At 41.9% G+C, this 14,930-nt stretch overlaps 1 protein-coding gene across 9 annotated transcripts in view; it reads left to right on the plus strand.

Moving 5' to 3' along the window:
• The first annotated feature begins 1,028 nt into the window (after nt 1-1,028).
• The window catches only part of KTN1 (kinectin 1), a 109,591-nt gene continuing 95,689 nt past the window's right edge, over nt 1,029-14,930 (plus strand). For 8 of the 9 annotated variants that reach the window (XM_032251143.1, XM_032251148.1, XM_032251149.1 and 5 more), the window contains exon 1: nt 1,029-1,170. The gene's annotated coding sequence lies outside the window, so the exon portion shown is untranslated. Of the gene's footprint in view, nt 1,171-2,678; nt 2,716-14,930 lie in introns of all 9 variants that reach the window. The other variant, XM_032251145.1, reaches the window with a different exon arrangement.

Here is a 14,930-nt window from a genome sequence, read left to right on the forward strand (position 1 = left end):
CCTGGCCTTCTGTGAGAGATTGAACATCGGTAAATAATCCACATAAAACTCATTTGCTACTGGACCAGGAGGATCGCTGCCATCCTTTCAGCAAAGAGCAAACGAATAAGAGATCCGGGCCCATCCCTCCTCGCGCAGCAGTTTCTAGGTATTTACCCCAGCTTCAGGAATGGCCACCAGCTGGCAGACACAACACTTTCATAATATTTGCACACAATTTATTTGGGTCGCTTTCTTTTTTTTTTGAGAGATGGAGTCTCATTCTGTCGCCCAGGCTGGAGTGCAGTGCCTCGATAGGCTCACTGCAACCTCCGCTTTCTAGAGTCATGCGATTCTCTTGCCTCAGCTTCCCAAATAGCTGGGACTACAGGCGTGCCCCACTACGCCCAGCTAATTTTTTGTATTTTTTTGGTAGAGATGGGGTTTCAGTATATGTTGGCCAGGCTGGTCTCGAACCCCTGGTCTCAGGTGATCTGCCCGCCTCGGCCTCCCAAAGTGGTGGGATTACAGGCATGAGCCACCGCGCCCGACCATTAATTGGGTCGCTTTCTAAATTCTTTCTCCGTTTATAGCTAGCGTTGCCTGAAGGAGAATTCAGAGAGGTCCCCTGGAGACAAGGATGGAGGAGGTGGTTTTCCATTGATTTATGGGGGAAATCTGGGACAGTCGGGGTAAATCTAGTGCCGTTTGCTTAAGTTAAAGGAAAGGTGTGGGGGAACCAGGTGGTGCCCTGGAGCAAGGGCCACGCGAGACGAGACCAAACTTCTGGACAGGAGAGAGCAGGGCTACTGAACGCAGGGCATTCCGCGGAGCCTCCAGCCCCTGAGCGCCCACCCTCGGCCCAGCTGGGGGACGCGGTCTCGGGAGGAAAGCCCGGAATCCCGAGGCTGCTGGCCGCTAGCTGCGGGTACCGGAACGCGTGGGAGGGCGCGCGGAGGCAGAGGCGGGCGGGCGTCTGTCCCTTTAAGGGGCCGGTCTCCGGGCGCCGCCGGCCCAGACGCCCGGACGTGCCGGGGCCGCCCCGCCCCGAAGCCGCCCGTTTCCTGCCGAGCGGCGCGACGGCACCTGAGCGACTGCGGCGGCGGCGGCGGCGGCGCCTCGGAGCGGGCGGCCCGGGCTGTAGTGCCGGCGCCGCCGCGTCTTCCCGGTCTCCTTCCCTGGCCGCGCAGGGTGAGGGAGGGCAGGCCGCACCGGGCCGGGCGCCGGAGGCGGCGGGGAGCGCGGGGGGAGGCGGCGCCGGCCGCGGGGTCCTGGGGCAAGCAGGAGGGCCGGGCCGGGCCGGGCCGGGCGGGGGGCGCGGCCGCGGGGCTGGGACGCCGCCCGCGGGGTAGGCCTCGGGCATCCGGTCGCCGGCGCCGGGCTCCTGCACAGTCCGGGACGCCGCAGGGGGCGGGCTCGGAGGGGCCTCCTCGGCCTCGCTGGGCCGCCCAGGGCCTGACCCCGGCTCTGTTGCGGCGCCTGGGGCGCGGCCGAGGGACACCCCCTTCCTCCGCAAGGACGACTCCCGAGGGCGAGGTCGGCTCGAAAGGGCCCTGGGGTGACCGAGACACCTATTTTTAGCCAGGCCTGAGGGCCCCCGGGAGGGAAGGTGGATTACCGTCGCCTCGGCCGGTGGACGGGCGCAGCGCGTCTCCGGCGGTGTCCCCGGGCCGGAGCTGGGCCACGCTTACGCCATGCTGGAATTCCAGTCCTCGCCGCTGCCCCTGGCTGCCCGGAGGGCCGGCCCGGGCGCTCGCCCCCTTCCCTGGCGCCCCTTCCGCTGCCTAGTGCGAGTCCCCGGGTCAGAGCGGGAGGCGGTTGGGCACGGAAAGCAGCGTGAGGGGAGACTGGAAAAACCCATGGAGCACCCTCGAGATTGGCAAAGTTATCCCTTTCTCTCCCCGAGGGGTGTGTCTTAGTGATTCTGCCGGACCCCTTCAGTTTCCCACAGTGAGATTTTCGGCCTTGGGGACCTCGCCGGAAAACTGCACGAGTAGTCTAGAGAAGTCGTCTGGCCCTCAGCCATGCGCTTGTTATGGGATGTGCAGCCCCGCACGCTGGCGGTGGAGGCGCTGGGTGCACTAGACGCGGGCAGCCCCGGACGCGGGCAACGGTGTCCCAGCCTCGCTCCGCTGCACCTTGAGTAGGTTAGGTTAAAAGTAAGGTGTTAAGTGTTAGCCCTTCTTCCTCCTGGGAGGAAGGAGGTATCTAAATTCATTACTGTGTTGGGCTTATATCAGAAACGGACTTTTTAGCAGCTGTTTGAGTTAGTAGTGCTTAAAAAGCTGTAGTTGAAGTTAACTGTTCACATAAAGTTGTGGATTTTTTTTTTTTTTTTTTTTTTGAGATGACTTCGTGGAAAGCCTTGAGAAATTTCTACACCTATAGCTAGCGCAGCTAAAGATAGCATCTTGAGGTGAACGAAACGTTCCAAATTGTGTAGGAGTTGACTTAAAATTAGAATTTTGGCTAAATTAGGTTGCATTTGTTTTCTTTCACTCACCTAGCAGGCAAATGGCAACAGTGTCTCCAGTTTGGTCCAAAGCAGTAGCTAGAGAGACTTGGGATAATGTTCCCAAGAATAACACTGAATTACTCTTGAGTGTTTTGGGCAGACATGCCTTGTAATAGACTTTCATATTTGATGTGTTGCGTGATAAACAAGGCTCTTTTCCCCCCCCTTTTCCTTTTGTCTTTAGTTTAAGGATCTAACCTGAAATAGCTGGGTCTATTTTGGTAAGTTCCCCTCCCACCCCAACACTGAGTTACAAATGTCTCTTCTAATTTTGTACTTTCAGCAGACAATACCTTATCAAGTGAGATCAGAGAATACGACGTTCTACTTAATTTATTTGACTGATAATGAATCTGAAAATATAACAAGCTTTTGAAAAAATTTCTTAAATATTAAATACTTGAAAATTATAAAGAATATCAAGTATTTAACTCTTAATGATTCAGGGTCAGCATTATGAAGGGACATTTATTTAAGATTTTGTTTCCAGTTTAGATCTTTATATATTCTTTTAATACTAGTAGTCTGGTCTGTTTGATGTTGTGTTTTTCCCTAAAAATTCCTCACTTCAGGCCTCCTTCTGGTTTATAGGCTTTAATCTGCTTTTGGTAGGGAGATCGTTTTAATAGTTACATGTTTAATACTAGTTAATATAGCTTTTTAAAAGTGCCTAAAACGTGAAAAACTTATTGAGGCTTAACTTCTAAAGAACCCATATTAAGATTGTCACTGTTTTTAAGTTCTTAACTTGAATTTTAAGTTATGGTTAAAAGGTCTTAATCAGCTTGTCATGGTTAAGATGGCACATAGAATACTGAATCAAACTTTTTCTTTTTTTTTTTTTTTTTTTGAGATGGAGTTTCGCTCTTGTTCCCCGGGCTGGAGGGCAATGGCACGATCTCGGCTCACCGCAACCTCCGCCTCCTGGGTTCAGGCAATTCTCCTGCCTCAGCCTCCTGAGTAGCTGGGACTACAGGCACGCGCCACCATGCCCAGCTAATTTTTTTTTTGTAGTTTTAGTAGAGACGGGGTTTCACCATGTTGACCAGGATGGTCTCGATCTCTTGACCTCGTGATCCACCCGCCTCGGCCTCCCAAAGTGCTGGGATTACAGGCTTGAGCCACCGCGCCCGGCCAAACTTTTTCTTTAAAGTTGAGTATGTCTTACACATTTCTTATGTGTAAGTTCTTAACTTGAATGGAAGGTGTATTTTTCGTTGTATGCTTATAATTTTTATAGCAAATGAAATTGTAACCTAAAAGATTTCCAGTACTTTATTTATTTATTTATTTATTTTTTTGAGACGGAGTTTCCCTCATGTTACCCAGGCTGGAGTGCAATGGCGCGATCTCGACTCACCGCAACCTCCGCCTCCTGGGTTCAGGCAATTCTCCTGCCTCAGCCTCCTGAGTAGCTGGGATTACAGGCACGCACCACCATGCCCAGCTAATTTTTTGTATTTTTAGTAGACACGGGGTGTCACCATGTTGGCCAGGATGGTCTCGATCTCTTGACCTCGTGATCCACCCGCCTCGGCCTCCCAAAGTGCTGGGATTACAGGCTTGAGCCACCGCGCCCGGCTGATTTCCAGTACTTTAAAACAATAAAATTGTTACTGAACTTAATGGTTTTAGTAAGGTTTTGGTTCTCTTGGGAATCTGACCTAATATGTAATAAATGAGAAAAACTGTGCTTTGCAAGATCATTCATATATTTGAGAATACACCTTATGACCTGATTGTTCTTTGTACTGTTTTCAGTGACTTTGAAGGTAAATCCAGAGTATACTTAGAGGATAGAAGCAAGTAATTATTTCTCTAGAAGTGACATTGATGATCACTCATGCACAAAGAGAATTGCATTTCATTGTTTCCTTTTTCAGTTTCTGTGAACATGAATTTTGAGTGTCCTGATCAGAAAAATGTAATTTATTTGTAAATCACCAGGAAAACATTGGTTTAGATGAGAATATAAGGCTTTTTCTCCCCCTCTATAAATAGAAAATTAAACAGTAAGGAGAAGAACCTTATGTGCTGTGAACTAAGGAGTTTAATTTAACCTTCAGTATCTCAGGTCTAGAGAAAGAGAAATAATGATAGTTTACAACTGTGTGCCAGGCCGTTGTGCTTAAATGTGTTTTCGGTCTTTGACAGGTAGCAGTGAAAACAAGGCTATTTCTTTTTCTTTTTTAAAAAATGGTACAAGTGTTTAATTGGTTTTATGTAAAAAGAAAATAGGCAAGATATACTTTTAATTCTAACGATTATTTTAGTAGACACTCTGATAGGAAATATAATGTTCCTAGGAAATATATAGGACATACTGTGAAAAAAAAGTTATGGCTTAGTATTTTATGACTCAGCTTAACTACTACAGGCTGATTAAGAACTTTTAACCATATCTTAAATCTGGTTTCAGCAAAGTGACTTATACACTATGTGTAATTTGTTTGCACTCTTCTTCCAGGACATTCTGCTTTTTGGGCTTTCTTCTTATTAATTGCTTTGTTCATTGTATCTTATGGATTATCTTCTACTCTTAAAGTTGACATGCTCAGTCCTTGTTTCACTTTTCTTTTTATATTCCTCTGTCAATCTTATCCAGTGTCATGGTTTTAAATACCCATATGCTGATGGCTCCCATATTTATATCTCCAGCCCAGACTTTCCACACATCTTGTTAGGCCTATCCACTTGGATGTGCAGTGGTCAACTCCAACTAAACTTACATATTTTCCCTTAAACCTACCTCATATGCAGCGTAGCTCATCTTACCGGTGGCAACTCCATCCAACATTCAGGTAAAAAAGCACTGGAGTCATCCCTGACTTATCTCTTTCACACTTGGCATTCTGTACTCTGCCTTATCTTGAAAATATAACCAGAATCCAGTCAGTACTTACTGTCTCCACTACTCACTAGCCTGGTCCAAGCCATTCTTATCTCTTACCTAGATTTCTGCTATTAGCCTCCTAACTGATCTCCCTGCCTCTACACTAGCTCTCTACAGTCTTCTCAACACAGCAACTGGATTGTATCACTTGTCTTCTCAGAATGCTACAGTGACTTTCTCTATGCAGAGTGAAAGCTGAAGTTCTTAACGTCCTCAAGGCCATACAGAATCTGGACACTTCTGCTCTCCCCATTCCCCCTTACCTCTAAGGTTAGCTGCTATCTTCCCTCTGCTTATTTCCCTCTGGCCCGATTGGCTTTCCTAGGGGCAACTACATATGCCAGACACCGCCCTAAACACTTAGGATCCATCAATAAACAAAACAGATGAAAAGCTCTGCCCTGATAGTTATGTAATAGTGTGTGTTTGAGGGCAAGGGAAGGAGGTGGTAAACACAATCAATGACGGAATTGTATAGTATTTCCTTCGCCTGGCAAGAAGATGACAAGTGCTATGGAGGAAACAGTGCTGTTTTTTACACTAGCTGTTGCCCCTCTTTAGGTCTCTTTTTTTCTGAAGATACATGCATGGCTCATTGTCTTTGTCTAGTCTTTGCTTTTAAAATGTCACTTTCTTTAAAAGATCTGCTTATTTTATTTAAAACTGCACTCCCCTACGTCTAATTCTTGTACCTTGCTCTGTTTTCTTTATAGCACTTGTCACCTTCTGTCATACTATATAATTTCCTGATTGTGTTTATTGTTTCTTCCCTGTATTCCTGTACACATAGTATTATATAACTTCTATGAGGGTAGGCTTTTTGTCTGTTTTGTTTATTGATGACTCTCAAGAGTTCAGAGCAGTGTGTAGCATGTAGCAGGTCCTCAATAAGGATTTGTTGAACAAAATAATTAAATCCTGGCTGGGTGTGATGACTCACATTTGTAATGCCAGTACTTTGGGGGACCAAGGTAGATGGAGTGCTTGAGCCCAGCAGTTCGAGACCAGCCTGGGGAACATGGCAAAACCCTGTCTCTACAAAAAATATAAAAACAGGCATGGTGGCATGCACCTGTGGTCCCAGCTTCTTCAGAGGCTGAGGTGGGAGGACTGCGTGAGACAGGGAGGTAGAGGTTGCAATGAGCTGAGATCCTGCCACAGCACTCCAGCCTGGGTGACAGAGTGAGACCCTGTCTCAAAAAAAAAAAAAAAAAAACAACAAAAAGAAATTTTCATCTTACATTTCTTCCTTTGATGGTACCTCGTTATTGGATACATGTAACTTACAGTTTGCTCCTTTCCTCTTTTAGGGATGGGCAGAGAGTAGAAGAAAGTGGCATGGAGCCTTTGGGAACTGCTTCGTGGAGGGAGTGACATTAGAGTGTGGTAGAGATCCTCTTACATACTCCACATGATTAGGACAATTCATTAGTTAATTAAAAAAGTTGATTAATGCAAGGACTCAAATGATATGTACACCTAAATGTTTTCACTTAAAACATTTGCTTTTACTTTTATTTGCCTGTCTTTTTATTTGTACTGATTTCTTTTTTTTTTTTTTTTTTTTTTGAGACGGAGTTTCACTCTTGTTACCCAGGCTGGAGTGCAATGGCGCGATCTCGGCTCACCGCAACCTCCGCCTCCTGGGTTCAGGCAGTTCTCCTGTCTCAACCTCCTGAGTTGCTGGGATTACAGGCCCGCACCACCATGCCCAGCTAATGTTTTGTATTTTTAGTAGAGACGGGGTTTCACCATGTTGACCAGGATGGTCTTGATCACTTGACCTCATGATCCACCCGCCTCGGCCTCCCAAAGTGCTGGGATTACAGGCTTGAGCCACCGCGCCTGGCTTGTACTGATTTCTTAAAGGTTATCCTGATTTTCTTTTGATAAATTGTACTTTGAAAGCATTATCTATGATTTTTAGTATTGGTTTATTTTCTTTTTTCTTTTCTTTTTCCTACACGGTGTCTTGCTCTATTGCTCAGACCGGAGTGCAGTGGCGTTTTTGGCTCATCGCAACCTCCGCCTCCCGGGTTCAAGTGATTCTTCTGCCTCAACCTTTTAAGTAGCTGGGATTATAGGTGGCTGCCACCACGCCTGGCTAATTTTTGTGTTTTTAGTGGAGATGGGGTTTCACCATGTTGGCCAGGCTGGTCTTGAACTCCTGATCTCAGGTAATATGCCTACCTCAGCCTCCCAAAGTGTTGGAATTATAGATGTGAGCCACTGTGCCCAGCCTGGTATTGGTTTCTTTAAAGTGGAGTGAAAATGTAGGAACTGGGAAACTCTTCAATTATAAAATCTTTATGGATTTTTTCTAGTTATTCATCAAGGCTTTCCAAAGGATTTAATGTCATTTTTATAGAAATAATACCTTTTGACTCTATTTTCACATTTAATGGATTTATAGAAATAAGTGAGTAGGAGAGTAACTGCTAGCCAGAAACAGCTTTCTGAAGACCAGACCATGTATATTTACAAAGGAGGAGAATGTCAGTTAATCCACTGAGAGAGCCTTTAAGACATCTTCCACTTTAAATAGGTTTCATAGGGGTCATAGGATCATAGCAGCCTAATGATTACTAGAGGAGAATGTTATTTACCTGTATTTATTTATTTTGACTCTGAGTAACATCTACACTTAGTTATCCGAACTTGAATTCAAGTAAGTACATTGTCTATCAGGAGACATGATGTTATACTATATTTTCACTGGAAAATGTGGGACAATTCTTCTTACACATGAGTCACCGAGTTGTCAAGGAAACAGTCTGGTCTGGTATAATAGGCTGGAATTCAGTAGTTAGGAGACCTACAGGTCTTAGACCTTATTAACTCTAAGGTTTTATGCAAGTTCTTTATTGTCCAGTGTGGTCTTAACCTGTATTAACCTGCCTAAGGCTCGCTAGGGAATTATGTTATCTCAGTGGTTGCCTCATAAGTAATAGCTGACGTTAGAGTACCCATTTACTGTTAGGCTATAAAGGCTTTACGTGCCTTATCATATTTAGCCCTCTCAACAACCTTATGTAGCAGGTACTATTTGGTGAAGACCAGGGAGACTAGTTAAATGATTTGTTCAAAGACGCAGCAAATGTCTTTAGGAGGAGCCTGAATTTTAACTGAGGCATTCTGACTTAGCTCATTTTTACCCATTGAGCTGTTTTATAAGAATGCTTTCTGAAAAAAAATAAAACACTGTCCGTGTGTAGTTGTCTAATGTTAGGTGTTACAAAGCTAAATTAAGGATATAAGGATCCCTCCCCACCATGGGAGTTAGAAGATGAACTGTTTAGTGTTTAAATTTAAAATCTTGAAGTTTTTCATTTACTATTTTCAAGAGAAAACATTTTGTAGCATGTGGTTTAAGTAGCTTGTACTAAATAGTACAAGCTACTTAAACCACATGCTACAAAATGTTTTAGTTACATGGAAGGCGGTAGATAGAATGTCATCTGTTTAGTTACCAAGAAATTTTTCTGTCTCATTTCCTGCGTATGTTCATTATGAGTTATTCTTACGTGATCTTACAGACATTTCTTAATGGCTACCTCAGAAAAGTTAACCCTGGTTACACTACCTAAAATGCATATCCTCTGTTCTTTGTTCCAGCTGTATTTTTCTCCATTGCACCATCAGTCACTACCTGACATTATAATATGCTTATTTCTTTATATAGTTGGTGTCTTACCTACAAGAATATAAGCGTTGTGAGGCAGGGACTGTGTCTTGTTCATCACTGTGAGCTATATGTCTGACCCTTAGGTAGTGCTTAATTTGAATGAGGGATACTTGAAAATGATTGGGACTCATTGAGTTTTTTGCTTTACTTGCCATTCTTTGTTAGCATGGCTGAGTGGTATTTGGAATGTCATATAAAGTGAAACTCTAAGAATAAGGGTTTCATGGAATACTATGCAGCCATAAAAAGGATGAGTTCACGTCCTTTGCAGGAACGTGGATGAAGCTGGACACCATCATTCCAAGCAAGCTAACACAGTAATGGAAAACCAAACACTGCGTGTTCTCACTCCTAAGTGGGAGTTAAACAATGAGAACACATGGACACAGGAAGGGGAACATGACACACTGGGACCTGTTGGAGGGTGAGGGGCTAGAGGAGGGATAGTATTAGGAGAAATACCTAATGTAGATGACAGGTTGATGAGTGCAGCAAACAACCACGGCATATGTATACCTATGTAATCTGCACATTATGCACATATACTCCAGAACTTAAAGTATAATAATAATAAGGGTTTCAGGTTTTTACTCTTGGGAGAGTGGAATGGAAAACAATTTAAAACATGAATTTCAGCAAAATATTTGTGCTTAGGCTGAGTGTGGTGGTCATGCCTGTAATCCCAGCACTTTGGGAGGCTGAGGCGGGTGGATCATGAGGTCAGGAGTTTGAGACCAGCCTGGCCAACATGGTGAAACTCCATCTCTACTAAAAATACAAAAATTAACCAGACGTGGTGGCGCACCTGTAATCCCAGATACTTGGGAGGCTGAGGCAGGAGAAGTATTTGAAACTGGAAGACGGAGGTTACAGTGAGCTGAGATTGCGCCACTGCACTCCAGCCTGGGCGAAAGAGTGAAACTCAAAAAAAAAAAAAAAAAAAAAAAAACAACTTGTGCTCAGTACCAGTTAATCTTATCTTGTTCATCAATAATGTAAGTGTTCTAAGTGGAATATGTACCTAAATAATTCAGTGAATGCCTGTGTTTAGATCTAATTATCTTTTGAAATAAAATTGGGCAAACTAAGCTATGCACCGAAAACTCCCTAGTGTTCTGAATGCTGTGTTGCAGAACATTAAAGATGTTTCCTTAAATCCGTAATATCCACACAGATTGAATTCACTTACGTGCTACCGACGTGTACTTACCTACTTTATTGGTAAGTCATGTTCATTTGAAATGTTTCCTATAATTATTTTACATAGTTTTCTATAGCCCGAATCTCTTCGGGTTGGCTGAATGTCATGATTTCTGTGAAGGGAATTTCTCAAAGTAGTATTTAGTGCTCTTATTTCTGGGTACAGTTTCAGGTACTGTGCTGTATAATCTGCTTGGTACTCCATTGGTGGGGAATCATTTTGTAAAAGTGGCTTAGTTCTTTTGCTTTGTTTTTTTTTTTTTTTTTTTTTTTAAGCCTAAATAATTGGATTTAGTTTTAACTTGAAGTATTTCTGAGCTTGAAAATTTTGGAGTACTTTTCAAATAAAAAATTCAGCTGGTCTTTGGACAATAGGGGCTCCAGCTCTCTGTGCAGTCAGAAATTTTTGTGTAACTTTTCACTCTTCAGAAAGTTAACTATTAGTACCTTACTGTTGACTGGAAACCTTACCAATTATATAAATAGTCAATTAACATGTATTTTGTATGCTTATGTATCTTATATACTGTATTCTTACAATACTAAAGAAAACAAAATGTTACTAAGAAAATCAAAAGACAGTACATTTACAATACAGTACTGTTTATTGATACCATGAGTTTATATCATCTGTTTGTAAAATGAATCATCTGTCTGAAATGGTGAGCAACTGCAACTGTAAGACCTCAGTCTACAGTGCATATCAAGTTATTCAGCTTTTCCTTCTAATGTCATGACTTTTCTCTGCTTCTCGGGAGCACTTCCAGCATTACTAGTGGCACTTGGCGTGGGTCCCATGGTGTTATTCAGGGTTTGCAGTGTTGTGCTAAAAAAGATGAAAAATACGCAAGAGATCGCTTTTTGCTATGATACTTTTACTGGAAGGATGGACTGCTCATATGGAGATAGAGTCATGGATAGGAATCATGGATACTTCAGACACTTGAGCTCACAGTAATAGCAACAGGAGGTGGCTACAGAATTATTACAGTGGTACAATATGTACTGCAGTTAATTTTATGCAGTTGTGATTTACTACTGTATCTTTACGTTTGTTTACATTTCCTTCCATTGCAAATGGCACCATGTGCAGTCACCATATAGGACCTGGTTTGTGTTTGTGTAAGTTTTGATAAATTTTAACTTTCTAATTTGTATACGTTTTATGGTAGTAAATTATAAAATAGACTGGTATCTGCATATATTTTATGTATTAATGACATACATTTTTCTTAATTTTTTCAATATTTCTAGGCTGTGGTTTCTTTGCAAGTTTTTTTCAATTTGTTGCATTCTCCAAAATATTTTCCAATGTAGTTACTGAAAAAAAATCTGCATGAATGGACCCACATAGTTTAAACCCATAATGTTCAAAGGTTAGATATACATTCAAGATTAGCCTTGGAATTATATGTAAAATATAGCCCAGGCATTTATCTTGTCTGAGGTTTTAGGGAGAAAAGAAATAATTCATAAATCTTAAGTTAGCTGTAAAGTGATGAAAGCTGAATTTTTGTCTATTCTTCTAGGATTAATTAACCTGGCATAAATTGGTAGTTATATTTCATATCCTTTCAGTGTTATGTAATCTTCATTTAAGCAAAAAGCCCTGGCAGCATTCAAAATAACATAGTACTTTTGGTATAAAGGGATTCTTTTTTTTTGAAATGGAATCTTGCTCTGTCACCCAGGCTGGAGTGCAGTGGCACAGTCTTGGCTCACTGCAACCTGCAACCTCTGCCTCCCTGCCCAAGGGATTCTGCTGCCTCTAGCTGGGATTACAGGCGCCTGCCACCACACCTGGCTAATTTTTGTATTTTTAGTAGAGACGGGGTTTCGCTTGGTTCATCAGGCTGGTCTCGTTCTCCTGACCTCAAGCGATCCGCCCGCCCGCCCCAGCCTCCCAAAGTGCTGGGATTACAGGCATGAACCACCGTGCTGGGCCAGAGATGCTTTAGTTATTATTCTTCATTACTATATCTGATTTCTTAAGATAGCTTTGTACTAGGTCACACACACACACACCCTCCCCCCTAGATATTTTCTGTGAATATTTTTAATAGATTTCTTATTTTAAAGTACATGTTTTTCTTTTTGAGGAAAATTTCTTGCAAAGTAGGAATACCTTTCTAGAATTACTCAGCACTTTCATTGTAATTGTGTAAATTAAGAAGCAGGGAAACTTATGCCAGTTTGCTTGCTTGTTTTGATTTACATTTTTCTCTTCCTACTTGTCTTTTTATTGTTTTCTTCTTCTTCTTCTTTTTTTTTTTTTTTTTTTTTGTATTTCCAAAGGATCAGGCAAGTGGAATGTTTTTGTTGTTAAAGTTAAAACCACCATTAAATGATTCAGACATAAAAGAGAATATATAATGTATATGTACAGTTTAAAGATAAAATATAAAATGAACATCTGTGTACTGAACACCTGTGTATCTTTCAGCTTTATTTCAATTTTTTCTTTTAAAATATATACAAAATAATGTTTTAAAAATACGTGTAAGATACAAAGACATAATGAACAGCTTTGTATCTAATACACAGTTTAAGAACATAATCCTTTTTATTTCTTTATGTCCCTCCCTGCACTCTTAACTACTACCTTTCTTACCTTTGCTTTTCTTTTAGTTTTGCCAGATCTATCTGTATTCCTAAACTACTTTGTTGTTTTGTTGGTTTTTGAACTCTAAATGGAATCCTTCTATATGAGTTTATTTGTAGCTGCCTATTTCCCCTTAACTCTTATTGTCTGGATATTCTTTTTTCTTTGTTTGTTTGTGATGGAGTCTCTCTCTGTTGCCCAGGCTAGAGTGCAGTGTTTCGTTCTTGGCTCACTGCAACCTCCACTTCCTGGGTTGAAGCAGTTCTCCTGCCTCAGCCTCCCGAGTAGCTGGGATTACAGGCATGTACCACCACATCCGGCTAATTTTTGTATTTTTAGTAGAGACTGGGTTTCACCGTGTTGGCCAGGTTGGTCTCAATCTCCTGACCTCGTGATCTACCCACCTTGGCCTCCCAGAGTACTGCGATTATAGGCGTGAGCCACTGTGTCCAGCCTTGGATATTCTTTCACCATGTTTTATGTAGCTCTAACTGATTTAATACTTCATGTATGAATATTTTACAGCCTATTTCCTGTTGTTGGACGTTTGTTTTTTTATTAGTTATTTTTGTTGGTAGTATATACACAGTGCTGCTATGAACACCTTGAAAAGCATAGGTATATTTGTTGCACTTGTGTCTCTAGGATAGTGTTTTTTATTTTCAAACTTTTTGTTACCACTCACAATAAGAAACACGTTTTAAGTTATGACTCACTATATTATCAGGCGTACTATTCCATACTATTCTGTTTTATTAAATGTAAAAACGCTGGACAAGACTTAAATTTTTTGCTGATTGCTAATGAACTGAGACTTAAGAGTTTAGATAGTTTTGGGGCTTATAACTAGTAATAGAATGCTGGATTGTAGGAGACATCCATTTTCAACTCTACTAGTTAGTGCAAACTTGTTTTCTTTCCAGTGTAAATGTGTCAGTTTATTCCTATCACCAGTGTATAAATGTGATGGTTCCACATTCTTCCTTGTACATGATGATGGCAAAAACTAGTCAGCCTGTTGGGTGTGAATTGATACATTGTACATATTGCATTTCTTTTTTTTCCTTTTGAGATGGAAGTTTCCTCTTGTTGTCCAGGCTGGAGTTCAATGGCTTGATCTCCGCTCCCTGCAACCTCCACCTCCCAAGTTCAAGTGATTCTCCTGCCTCAGCCTCCCAAGTAGCTGGGATTACAGTCATGCACCACTACACCTGGCTAATTTTGTATTTTTAGTAGAGACGGGGTTTCTCCATGTTGGTCAGGCTCTTCTCGAACTCCCAGCCTCAGGTGATCTGCCCACCTTGGCCTCCCAAAGTGCTGGGATTACAGGCGGGAGCCACCACACCCGGCTTTGCATTTCTGATTAATAAGAAACATATTTTCAGCATTTACTGGGCACTAAATTCCTTTTCTCTGAAATTACTGTTCATTTTTCTGTTGGGTTTATCTTTCTGGGTGGTGAAATTTCTTCACGTCTTCTGAATACTAATTATTTGCCAATTATGTATTATAAATGTCTTCTTCCTACTTTGTGGCTTGTCTTCTGACCTTCTTATGTTGTCTCTAGTAAAGGATAAAGATTTTAATGTTGAATTTATCACTATTTTCATTGTATAATTTGTGCTTTGTGTCTAGTTTAAAAAATTCTTCTTTACCTTAGGTTATGAAGATGTTCTTGCGTATTGTCTTATAAAGTTTTATGGTTTTATGTTGTCGCACAGTTTTTTCCCTGGAATTGATTTTTGTTTCTTCACCTTTATGCGGTTTTCTTTTCTCGAGGATTTCCACTGCTGACCATTTCAGTGTTCTTTAAGGGCTAAAATGTGTTTATTTACTAGATACTTTGAAATAATACTTTAACAGTTCACTACAGTATGGGGTTGTTTTGAGATGTAAGTTGCATCTACAGCTTACTTTTAGAGTCATAAGAAATTAATTGCAGTTGACCCTTGAACAACATGGGTTTGAACTGCATGGGTCCACTTACACGTGGAGTGGGATGGTGAAACCTGAGTAGATGGACTACGGGACTTGGCTGTGGCAGATTTTGGTATAC

This window comes from Sapajus apella, unplaced genomic scaffold, assembly GCF_009761245.1.
Source record: "Sapajus apella isolate SASKATOON/1434 unplaced genomic scaffold, GSC_monkey_1.0 scaffold74, whole genome shotgun sequence".
Taxonomy (NCBI): domain Eukaryota; kingdom Metazoa; phylum Chordata; class Mammalia; order Primates; family Cebidae; genus Sapajus; species Sapajus apella.